Genomic DNA, 13,189 nt, shown 5'->3' on the forward strand with positions numbered 1-13,189 from the left:
ATCTCAGATTTTACCAAACATTAAATAAACTACAAAGCAGTAAGTTTGAAGTTTCAAATGAATTTGTCAGAGATTTTCTAAAACCAGATGATCTGCAGCTATATGGCTCTTCTTGTCTATAGAAGAATTCAGGATGAAAAATAGTATATTGTTGCAGTTGCTGTACACTGCTTAAGCTAAGTAAGTCTGGAGATGTATCTGGCTGGCGTGGACTGATGTTGTCTTTCATATAGAATATAACAACACTGAAGGATTTATAAGAGGAATCCATATGAGAAAAAGGGCATTATTAGTATTGAAATACCTGTAATCAAAAATAAATATAATCACAAACTGTCAAACTAAGCATTGCTCTACACGGAATGGGTATAGGCTGGCTAAGAGCAGCTAAGACCCTTCACCATTGAAGAGTAAGAACCTGGATGGTTGAATGGGAAAACTCTTTAATGTGCAGAAATGAGTACCAGCTAAACATCCCAATCTGCCCTTCTATCCCCAAGATTAAATCAAGACATGAAAGTTTTCCTTGGGATTCACAGATGTCTGTCCTCTACAGTAAGGATTTTTTTCATGTGGTCCTCTCAGCCTAGAATGTTCTCAACCCCTCTCCTCTAGATTATGCAGACTAGCAAAACATTCCATTAGTAGATCGCACTTCATCATTCAGGAGCAGGCCTGGGTGATCCCAATGTAATATCTGTTCCTCCCTCTGCATAGATCACTGAGAAGCAGTGATGAGCACAGTGATTGCACCATGTGATATGTGAGCATCAGCTGTGGGAGTCAGGGAAACATTGGATGAGTTGCATGGAGGATGAGATTCTTCTACATACCAAGGTATTTATATACCATCTCTGTCCAAGCACACAGTTCACAAGATGCCTTTCTCAGAGATTATTAAATCTACCTGGTCTTATTGTTAACCACGTATTCTCCTTGCCTTTATCATACAATCCCAACCACAAAATTCTATCAAAAGAACTAATTTAAAATCTCTTTAGCTCAAAGCAACCTTTGTTCTTCACCCATAAAAGTATAAGAAGAAAAGTATTAATATTTAGGATCATGGTTGTGTATTGGAAAGTTCCTTATAAATGTATATGGTTTTAAGGACGCAGCTGTAATTTTAAGCGACTGTGTAATATGAGTAGCTACCAGTAAAGCAAGTACAGAAAAAATACATATGTTCTTCAAATCTAACATCATTAGTATTCAGTGACAATCATTTACCATCAATGTCAAAAAAAAAGCATAGTATTTCCACATGCCCAATATTTTTAAACTCTGTAAAGATTTCAAGGTCAATAATTTACAATCAATCCATGGATGATTCTTATATTTGAACTTCACTTTTTTAAAAGTTATCTTATTTTTCCTTGTTCAGAGTCAAACGTACACACAAAAATAGATGTAGCCACATGGGGTGAGAGACCCATGCACTTCCATAGCTTAAAGGATGAAAAGCAATTACATAAACAATAACAACAGTTATGATGTTCATAGGAAATAAAGTCCTTAGAATTTGAATGTTCCATTTAAGATAAAGCTAACAACACAGAGGTAGAATCAGAAGCAGGCTTCAGATTTTTAATGGCGATCAATGCCCACATTTGGTCTTGTTAAACTGGGATCTTCAAATAGCCAGATTCTCAATGAGCAGAATCCTAAGAAAGACTTCATCATGTGATGATGCTCAGGGCTGTATTATATTTCAATTTGATGACTGCTCTCCCAGAATTCTACACAATTGCTCTTGGCTTGGTCTCACAGTTGCACTAGTAGCTATTCTTCAGATATCTAAGTGATACGCTTTTACCAGGTGTCAACACCATGTCTGTCTTTAATTAAATGGTTTGTGGACTCAAGCTCTATGGCTGTCTTTGAAGGTAGCAGAAAGAGGCCAGAAGCTGCTAAGGAATACTGTTGACTCTGGAAGCTCACAAGCTCACACTAGAACACACCATTGAGTTTCAAAATGGCTGTCATCTTGGCTTTAACCCTGTGAGACTTACATGGAACAATTTACATAGAAAATTGCAAGAAAACTCTGCTGGTTTAAACAATGAAACCTTGGGTAATTTGTTATGATGCAGGAGAAAACTCACATGGCACTGTTAAGGATGGAGCAAGAGTTTGGTTGTTTTTTTTTTTTTGTTTTTTTTTTTTGTTGTTGTTATGTTATATTTACAATCCACAGTTCTTTGAACTCACATGTAGACTGGCTAATTTCCAACCAATTAGGGAGCACTAAGCCTACCTCTCCATTTGCCATATGGCTTCCTTTCATGACCATCAAGGGACATCTAGGGATTAGAAACCAAAAGCTGAAAGCTGAGCTGTTTGCCTTATCGTGTTGACAACAGCTCCTGTATCCTCAGCTGCTAATATTCTGCCACTAAATCTACGTTAAAAAACATAAAAAGAAAAATAGCAGCACACTAAGGAAAATAAATGTTCAGATGAATTCATGTGCTTTCCACTAGAGAGGATAATAATAAATCTAGCAAGCAGTACAAATTGCCCTCCAACTTTAGAGTCACCTCGTCATTCCCAGGGATATCAGGAGAATTAATGGTCAAACATGTTAATAGAATAATGGAGCGTCCTTAACCATTTCTAGAGGAGGAAAGGGAGGGGTGTGCTGGATGCTTATTTTATGGCAATTTATGTCAGTGTAAAAGTTATAAAGATTGCCAGAAAGTAAAGGAGCCTGATGTAGAATCAGTAGAGAGACTGTAAAATCAATATCTGTAGGGTTTTCAATGCCGTGTTTGGCAGGTCCTTTCAGAACTACGGTCTGCTAGTATTCTATGCATGTAACTGATAACAGTGATGGTAGATGATGCTCAACTCGTAGAGTTGGCACAGAATCAATCCTCAAAAACAAAATGCATATGTCTCTCTCTATTTTGTATCAACTTTCTTAGAAGCTGTGTGACTCTAGAAACTAAGTTCAAGAGAATCTGATACACAGAAAAGGTAGGTTTCAGGGGTTACAACGTATCTAAATGACAGACATTCCAAGGCACCATTAAAGACATTCATTAGTTAGAGCACAGCAATTAATAGAAATAACTACAATACAAATTTAGCTCTTTTAAGAATTTTTTTTATGTTCAATAATTCACCACTATTGTTAGTGACTTTTATATATCATTGGTACAAAATAGAAAGTCACATGATTATTGGGAGATTATATAATAAAAGAATTTTTGAAGTGAAAATAAATAGCACCTAGATTAATTTCAAATGCCTATAATTTTACCAAATGGACAACTAAGCAGATGATTCCTAGAGTTCTTAATGCATCTGTGACTTTCCAACAGACCTTTGGAATCAGACTTTCTGTACTTCAAATATTATTGGCAATATGTTTCTTGAAATCTGCTGCCATGACTCATCTGACAGTTGTATAATCTTCCATCTGTACAGTTTCTGAAAGGATCTTTCTGTGGACATGGAAAGGCATATGCAAGCTTCAGTTCTGCCAAAGATTATCCCAAATGTTAACTCCTAGAGAGGGGTCTACCAGATAGAATTTGAACTTGCAGATTTAGAAATTAAGATGGAATAATTCTGATTACCTTTTCTTACTGTGTGGGATCAAGTAACTGCAAAAAAGAAATGTATGTGGTATCAGGTTACTATCCAACTTTATAATATGATAAAGAACTACTTTATATAAATACAATGACTTCTGGATAGACAGAATTTGGAAGTATATAGGAAAACAATGACAAATGTGGCAATTACACAATCAGGATAAAGCCAAAAAAGCAATGAATTGTGTTCTTTACTATAAAAATATCATTCATTTCGTATGGGTTTGAAGTCAATGTTTCTGATATTTTCCATATATTTGGTTGTATGGCTAAGATAAAGCATGAGTGGAAGTCATAGACATGCCAGTTTGTTGTTGTTGGTGGTGGTGCTGGTGGTGGTAGTAGTGGTGTTGGTGTTGAAAGTAATATAGCTAAAGAACTGAGGGAATAAGAATTGGGAAGGATACATTTGAAGAGATCCCTCTGGTTTGAGAACTTAACAGAAACTATCAAAACAACACATCCTTTGTAGATAAAGAACATGAGTTTCCTTTGCACATGGTCCAAATCATCCCCTGCCTGGATAGCCAATCACCTTTCAGTAATGTGTCAATCTTCTCAAGATCCTCCTGCCTCTCTGTCCTTCTTCTTACTTGATCCTTCTTCCCACAGACCTCATTAAGAACTATATACATTTGAAGGTGCATGTTTTCTAAATCCTAGGGCCATGATAATTTTTCAGGTGAAGTTAATTTATAAAAGAAATACAGAACATAATATGACTTTACTCAGCATGAGAGGAGTTCTGGACTGGCTTTTTGCTTGGGTTTTTTGTATTTTTCCTACAAGTACAAGAAAGCCCTGAGATACATGATGCTTAGCACAATATACAGAAGCACCATAATAATGAGGTCAGGAAAAATAATGAACAGCTCTGTTGAAATGTGTCTTTGAAGGCAGATAGTTTAAGGCCTGTGGTCACTGGATATGATTTCTTCATTTACCGAACCCAGAAATTCAATCAAATGAAACTATTAGTTACCAGGCAAGGTAGGTTTAGACAATGCAGTGTAATGGTCAGACATGCTTTAACTCAGAGAAATCTCTCAGCTCTCTATATCAGGAACAAAATATCTAGCTAAGTAGTTCAGAAAGAAGAAAGAACAATTTTTCCTTTAGAGATTACTTCGTTTTGAGTCTGTGACAAGGCAGTACACTATGCTAGAAGTATGTAGTAGAATAGACTGCTTACTCAGTGGAAGCCAGAAGATGTGACCAAGGTGCCACAATCCCTTGTACTCCACAGCTTATACACTTGTAGCCAGACCTCACCTCTGAGGGATCCACCAATTCCCCACGATGTCATGTTAAAGGGAAAGAAAGACCAATTGCTAATGAATCACGTGGTTTCACCAGCAGATTCGGATCAGTAAGTCAAAGAATAGAGTCATATTTCTGTGTTGGATTCAAACTCTGTAGTCCTAGTGCAGAATTTGAACCTACAGAAGCCGTCAAATTAGGTAATATCCTCATGTAACCCTCAGAACATCCTCAGTAGAAATGAGTTCCCTGGCTGTTTTGTAAAGGTCTCATGGTCATTGGCCACGATGGTTGTGGTAAGATTTCAGGTTACTGGATACTCACCTTAAGTCAAAGACAGTTTCTTAGGATGCAAACTTTATTGTGATAAGCTATCAGAGAGACTTTTACATTTGGTTTCTCATGGGCCACCATACTGAAATATTTCTCTATTTTCTTTAAATGAAAAAGAGCAGGGATGTGGCTTTGGGTAAGAAAATATTGAGGGATACCAGTGTGTTACTTCCAGGTAAGTACCTCAAAAACGCAATTTATGGCAAATGATGGCTGTTCCTGTGTCAAGGGGGCATGCAGTGTTCCAGAGGGAGTTCCCTTTATTACTGTCAACCTCGAAGCAAAGGCAATGTGAAGCAGGTCTCCTGCTTCATGGAGACAGAAATGTATCATGTCTAACAAATAGAGTTTCACTTGCTTAAGTCACTAAGATTGTTTGTTAATGTAGCAGAACCAGGTCTGTCCTGACTAATAGACTATGAAATATAATTCTGTCACTAAAGAGAGAAATGAAAAAAGCATACTAACATTGGGACACCTCCAATGCAAGTTATGTATAAAAGATAAATCAAATTTATATAAATGCATATATGCTTTTAATTTTGAATTAAACATGATAAATATGTGGTGTTTTCCTCCTTACAGTGGCAGGATACATAAAATATTCAACTGTATGCCAAGAAGGTTGAGATTCACATGCAGCAATTGAGTAGCATATTTCTATGTCTCCATGAACATGTCACCATGGAGTGAGGTAGGTGGGCATGGGATAAGAGGAACACATTCCTGGAATTCCCTGTTTTTCCTTCTGTTTTGAGAACAAGCCAAATTCATTTTTGTTCATTTAAGACGACAAAATATGGACATAGAGAATAGGGAGGGATTTTGAGCCTGATGATAGGCATTCACATTATCAAGAAGAACACATGGATACATACTGCTTAAGAGTTACTTCTTTTCTTCTTTGGAATCCTCATGGAAAGGTTTTTAAAGACATCAATTATTGATCCTAATATAATCCAAGTATTCATGTGAAAACATAGACTGACAATAAAAGAAGCCCGAAGTCGTTTATGTTCTATTATTTTATTCCACATTACTGAGATGTGTCCCTCATAAGAATGTTTGTCTCTCTTCTGGCCTTTTCTTTCTTTGTCAGGTTCATATGCTTGTTTGTCCTCTCACTTTGGATACCCCGATCCCCTTGTTATCAGTGAAGAGTGTATCTGTTTCATGGAGAAGAAACAATTACTGCTATTTAGCCAAAAGTGATTCAATTTACAATTCCACAAAGAACTCTGGAGGTGGATAAGTTAGGAAACATGAGATGGTAGCTAATTTTAGTTCTTTCTTTGCCAGTAAAAAAAAATGGCAGTTTTGCATATCACTTTTCTTTGATACACACCCATGTCCTAAGGGAAGAGATTTACAAACTTGAGCAGGAAAAACAAGGGAATATATGGTACCCATTTCATGTATAGTCAGTGATAGACAAAGGGGTTGGAATCACATGACTCAGAAATGTTCACATTGCAGTTACCCAAAGTGTATGAAATGTGTTCAGTGTAAAATGACACATTGTAAAGAATTCAAAGATTACATAGCCCTGATTCAAAGTACAGCTGCTTAGTAGTATTTAAAGCTTATGTCATAGACCCATCACTGATCTCTAGTGCATAACCTTTGATCACACACTTGACCTGGAAATTAAATTCTGACACTGCATCACCCTTCTTCAAATTATTCAGGACCACTAAAGTTCACCCTTATGGAGAAAATGAACACCTGAAAGACTAATCCTGACCACAAACTATAACCCCTTTCATTTGTCATTCTTTAGAATAATTGTTTCCATGAGAACTAACACCTTATTTGCTTTATCCCATAGCCTACCTAGTTCACTTGCTGTTTCTATTTTATATTGGTGATAATTTTTGTGGTTCCTACATTATTCAGTTAATGTCAGGATAATAGAAATATTAAAGGCAATCTAACTTCACAAAAAAGTTCATTTTGACTCATGGTTGAGCATATTTAAATCCTAAGTGACAGATCTATTGTTTTATTTTCTGGAATGGCAATACTGGCAGAGTCTCGGGGTAAAACAGAGTATCAAGAACAAGGGACAGTTATTATGGGGCTGTATAAAAATATCTGGTTTCTTTTATTAGCAACAGACATAGAGGATGGTGTTTTTCCATTGTGATATTCTTTACTATTAATCGCTCCCTAAATGCCTCATTTTGAAAAACCATCTTCAGTTTACTTTGTTTATTTTTTAAATTATTGAATTTGACTTTGTAACTCCAAGTCCTACTTGAGCTCATAAATAATACAAACTGTTTCTCAAAATAACTAACAACATATTCTTTATGGTTACCCAGCTAGTGAGCCATCCTAAGAGAACCTAAGATCCATTTGTAGGTACACAAATAAGGCACTGAAGGAATTGACATAGATGATTAATGTGAAGAAATGATATGCATGATCTTTGTTTTCACCTTCCACAATCATTCCAGAAAAATCTTGTGAGTGAAATCAGTATATGGTGTCATTTTCTACTTACTGATTTGGGCATGTGAATAAGAGACATAGAGAAATCATTAAGGTCTTTTTGAAGGAGCCCTACTCTATATCATTTTGATTTTCTCCATGAAATATTAAGAGCAATTCAGTGCCATTTAGTAAAAGCATGGTCATTCTGCTGATGCCCTCTGTGGAATATTGGGAAGGACTTTACATACTTCTCTCTGTTCTCTTTTCATATAATATGGCACCATATACTTGAAACATCGTCTTTGGTCTTCTTCTATTCTGGATGACTGGCTTGGCTGTGGCTGAGAAAATAGCTTCCCATTTGTTAGAAAAATGATAATAATGTCTCTTGCTAGTTTTTGGAGGCTTAGGATTATTCTAAAGACTCTTAACCCCATAGGAACAGAATAGAAATTAATTAAAACCAGCTCTACCCATAAAATCAAGTACATTGATTTTTTTCCCTGATTTCTGCATCTTGTTATAAAAGTAGAGTACAGAGCTGTGTTATCTATGCACAAATTTTGTTTCCTGGACCCTGAACAACTATGTGCATTTCAAAGAAGTTAACATGTCTTTAAATGACTCTGAGATCTGCAAATGACAGGCTCCTAGTAGAGTACTTTAGAAAATACTTTCACTTTTACAAAATGACTGTTTTCACAAGTAATAGAATAATAGAAATATAAAAGAATATATATGTATACATACATATATATATATATATATATATATATATATCCAAAATGTTTTACATAAAAAAACTAAAGTCGAGTCTGCCTACACATAAGAAGTGTCATCGCATTTAGAATGAGGTTTGCCATCTCACAGAGTGCTAGATCATAGTTTTGTATGCTAGTGAGTATCCAGTAGTCCCATCGTTCTGACATGAAAGAAAGTCTAAATGAACATACACAGTGAGGAATCAACATCTCACCCTCAAAAGAAGCACGAGTTGAATCACCCAGTCTATGAAGCATGTAAGATTACTGACATCAGCATATTGTTTTGCAAATATGTGTCTAAACCTAGTTTAAATGACTGTAAAATGTGAGAACACTCTTCCAAAGATTTAATGAAAATTTTAGAATAAATCCAACTGGTGGCCGTTGCTACACTCAAACAAACATTATAGAAAGCATGTAGGTTTCTCCTGAAAATTTACTTCTGGGGTAGCTTGAAGTCATTATAAAACCTAAAATTTGTAAACCTAAAAGTGTTACAGATAGTGGAGTAATTACTTTCTATAGCATTTAAGGGTCAGTTTGTATACTTTTGAATAAGTATCTAGATTTTTAGGTATAAGAAATAACAAGGAGACGAATATTGGCAAGAAATGTAGAGAAGAGTATAGTCAGTTGTAACAAAGTTGGTCCAATCCTTATATATTGGCTGTTTTCTTGCAAGTGTTTCACATGCTTTAACACTAACACTAGCTTCTTGGGTTCCTTGGAAAGAGACTTTAATGTCAACATTTACCCACTCAGAATAACTTCAGGCAGACACTAATAGTGTTTTAAAGGCTTATACAACATAGGTTTATTCTTGCTTATCTGTAGCCTACTAGAAGTTGACTAGAGTCTTCTTCATAACACTTCACTGCATAGTTTTATCCTCCTCACAGGTTACAAAAGGTACCTGGGGACAAAAGATCTCTGGAGAGAACTGAGTAATAGATCCCAGCTATGGCTCAGGTGTAAGGGGAATCTCAGAGACTCAGAGCACCTGGATGGATATGTCACCCTACCCTAGTAGGTCATTTACAAACTCCAGATGGACGAGAAATGACTTTTGAAGAGCATTGATTCTACATATGTTTAGAACTGAGTTCTCCAGTATTAAACATTCATGGACCACTTTCCTCTCAAAGAAAAAAATGTATCCTAGATGAAAACTCAAAACACTCATATAATCCATGAAGAAAAATCCTGGGAATGATCTAGCAAGATGGATAAAAACATTTCCATCAAAGGGTGTTGTCAGGATTTCTGATCCTTAACACATATGTGAATGTTAAGTCGTCCTAGCAGCTTCCCTAGAATCCCAGAACTTGAACATTAGAGGCAAAGATCCTGGAGAAAGCTGGTTAGACAGACTAGCTCAAGGACTGCTGAGTTTTAGGTACCCTACGCTAAAAAAAAAAAAAAAAAAAAGATAAAGGTGATCAAGGAAGACACATAGTGTCAACTTTTTACTTCTACATTTGTGTGTATGTGCAAACACACACATATACATACATACACATTTTCCCACATGTGTGTAAACATAGGTAAATATATACACATCTAAATATAAAAGAACATGGTTATAGTGATACATCAAGGGATTGTGTCCATGGAAGGTTGTTTGATCAGGTTCTCTTAAAGGTATCTGGGTTTAAAAAAAAAATCTGTATTTGAGAGAGAACTTTCTTCTACTTTGTTCACAATACACAGAGGAACAGGATAACCTACTCAAAGAAAGTTCTATTTGGAAGACAACAACAAAAATATGTGTGCGGTAGCAAGTACTTGCAAAATCCTATTGGTAAGCAGAGCAAGGGATAGGAGTTGCAGAGTTGCTCATCCAGTGTCATGGAAAGAACACCCTGGGTTCCACAGAGCAGTCTCATCCTTTCCTTATGTCTCCATAGTATTTGAATAATGTCTTGCGATCTGATCCTCTTCTCAGCCATTCTTCTCACCCACAGTCACTGTGATCTCCCAAGTGCTCCATAAATGTTAAGCCTTTATTGTGAACTTAGTGGTTCTTTTAGATGTAATTTATTATGAAAAAAAGTATGTGTTGGGGGAAGTTAGAGATATGTCTCAGCAGTTAAGATTACCGGCTGCTCATCCAAAGGACCCAAGTTCAATTCTTAGTGCCACAGAGTAGTTTACAACTGGCTTTATCTATTGTTCCAGTGGATCTTGCACCCTCACACAGACATGAATGCAGAAAAATCACCAATGCATGAAAAATTTAATTCATGGAAAGAAATAGCTGGGGGAGAAGTGACATATGCTTTCAATCCCAATCCTGTAGAGGGATAGCTAACCAGGTCACTGTGAGTCTCTCTCTCTCTCTCTCTCTCTCTCTCTCTCTCTCTCTCTCTCTCTTTCTCTGTATGTATGTATATACACACACACACACACACACACACATATATATATATATTTCGACTGTGGTCTTCCTCTAGTAAAAGTCATACTTCTAGCTTCCCTCATCCCTAGAGTTTTTTCTCTGCAAGTATATATCTATTTTCTTCTCAATCATGGGTTTTCCTTAGCCTGTTTTATCTTTTGCATGAGACAGTGATGATGATTTTTTATTCTTGCAACAATATTCCTTTCAAGAATCATTGTTCCTGGAATAGCTCACAGTTGGCCAATGGAAATTTCCTAAAGTATGGCCATCTACTTGAAAACAGAAAACATGGCTTCCTTGGTTATTGGAAGAAAGGAAAACCAGAAAACATTGGTCATTATGGTTTTTTTTTTTTCTTCCTTCACTATTTGCTAACAGGATGTTTGTAGGAATGCTGTTAAATTTAGCTTGAGCTTGTCACCTTTGAAGGCAGAACTCCAACTGAGGAATTGTGTCCTTGGGATTTGCCTCCAGACATATCTTGAGGAATTTTATTAATTTTAAGTAACAAAGGAAAGCCAAAATGGTGACAGCAAGTGCCAGCCCTGTACAGTTGTGCCTTAATCAGAAAGAGTCGCTGAACTAACCAGAGTAAGACTTCCTCTGAGGTTCCTGCTTCTAGCTCTTGCCTTAACTTTGTCCTTGTCTTTCGTTGAAAATGCATTATAGTCTGTAAGCAAAATATACCTTTTCTTCCCCAAGATGGTTGTATCCAGAATTTTATCAAGTCAGCAGAAGCCAAGATCAAAATCAAAACCACAAATGGGATACATTTTATATCATCTTTGTGCCAACACAGAATGGTCCTTCACTGCCCCGATCTGATACATTTTATAACTGGGGGTAAAGATATTGTTTCAAAACTTTTTTCCTTATAAAAAGATGATTTAGATATGGTGGTACAAGGAGATTTCTCTTGATGCATCCTTTCAGTCACTCAATATGTCGTGGCCTTCCCCGAGTCCAGGCTTTTCTCACTGTTTTCTCTGTGGCTTCATTCATCTTCCACCTCACCTTGCTCTACTGATTCTATTAGGGTTTTCACGGAGGTGTTGTACAACCTGGCTCTGGGGCCACATATGGGCCTTCACCTGCTCAGAAGAGGAAATGTTTCTGTTAATAGGGCAGGCCTGGATCCCAATGGCTCCTGTGTACAGATATTAAGAGGAGCATCTCTGCCAATGTACTTAGGCAGAACAATAAAGCATCTTTACAGTCCAGGCTCACCAGAGCCACTATTGATTCACTAGCACCTGCTATCTCAATAGTAAAAGGCTGCCAGGATTTACTCGCTCAGCTTTTCCCTTTCCTGGGCCGTCATTATTCAGTGTAAAACTCCTTTAACCTGGTGGAGTTGTTGCTCTTGCTAATACTGTGTTAGCAAATTATTGATCCCAATGATGAGAACAGGAATCGTTTCTCCTGTAGCAGGATGTGCAATTGGATGCACATTCTGCCCTGGTAATTTTCTCTATAGATCTTCCAGGAGGACCAGACAAATGGACCATTAAAAAGAGGCAGGGGCGGGGGAGCTGCCTTGGGTTGATGGTACATTTGAGCTGAATCCAAACTTTATTGGTGTTTTTCAGCTCCTATTTGAAAACTTATAAACATTGCTCCTTGGCACTTTAGGGTTTTGTTTTGTTTTTGGTAGTTTTATTTGGCTTGCTTTTTAACTTTCACTGACAATGAGGGGAAATATTAGCTTGTGGGTTTCTTCTTTTGAAATGGAAATGGAACCCATCAACAATTCAGGTTTCCTAAAACAGTAATGCAAAGTTTTCATCCTGCTCTGTAAAAAAGAAAACACAACACTGGTGATCAAATGTGTTTAATTTCAGCCTAGCTAGACTTGGCAGTGGGGACAGTGCATAGGAGTATTTGGAAGGAGGCTGCCTCAGCTGCTTTTCCTTAATTCTTAATTCAGATAACTTAAGCATGAATATTAATTAACCTACATTTTACTCCAAGTTAGAGTGCCTCTGTGAACCTTGTACTATAGTGTATCAAGACACTTTAAACAAAATATAAATCTGAGTTCTTTGCCTTATACAAGACTTTAGGTAGTTTATTATTATTATTATGAATTGAACAATAAAAAACATTTCAAATAGATACAAATTTGAAAGAAAAAAATTAACTCCAGCTCAGAGCATGTATTATTTTGCTTGTTTCCAGAAAAAGCATAAAGTCTGGAAGCAGAAGTAAAATCTGGTGTTAATTGCTTTGGCTATTCACTGTGCTCTGGAGGCAAAATTATATAAATAAGTTGTGAATGCAGAGGAGACTTATAAACAGTCGCTGCCCAGCCCTGTCTGAACATAAGCGTTAGAACACTGAGGTTCACATGGATTTGTGTTTTATTTCTGAGCTACCTTCTAATTAGTTATTTC

The 13,189-nt window shown here is 36.6% G+C and overlaps 2 long non-coding RNA genes across 2 annotated transcripts in view; both read left to right on the top strand.

The window, feature by feature from the left end:
* Nucleotides 1–13,189, top strand: part of 4930474G06Rik (RIKEN cDNA 4930474G06 gene) — a 438,013-nt gene that overhangs the window by 322,078 nt on the left and 102,746 nt on the right. The window lies entirely within an intron of this gene.
* Nucleotides 1–13,189, top strand: part of Gm33948 (predicted gene, 33948) — a 65,771-nt gene that overhangs the window by 10,026 nt on the left and 42,556 nt on the right. Inside the window, exons 3-5 of the long non-coding RNA NR_155537.1 lie at nucleotides 718–837; nucleotides 2,928–2,979; nucleotides 5,781–5,889. This is a non-coding gene — a long non-coding RNA (predicted gene, 33948). The remainder of the gene's footprint in view (nucleotides 1–717; nucleotides 838–2,927; nucleotides 2,980–5,780; nucleotides 5,890–13,189) is intronic.

This window comes from Mus musculus, chromosome 18 (genome assembly GCF_000001635.26).
Source record: "Mus musculus strain C57BL/6J chromosome 18, GRCm38.p6 C57BL/6J".
Classification (NCBI taxonomy): Eukaryota; Metazoa; Chordata; class Mammalia; order Rodentia; family Muridae; genus Mus; species Mus musculus.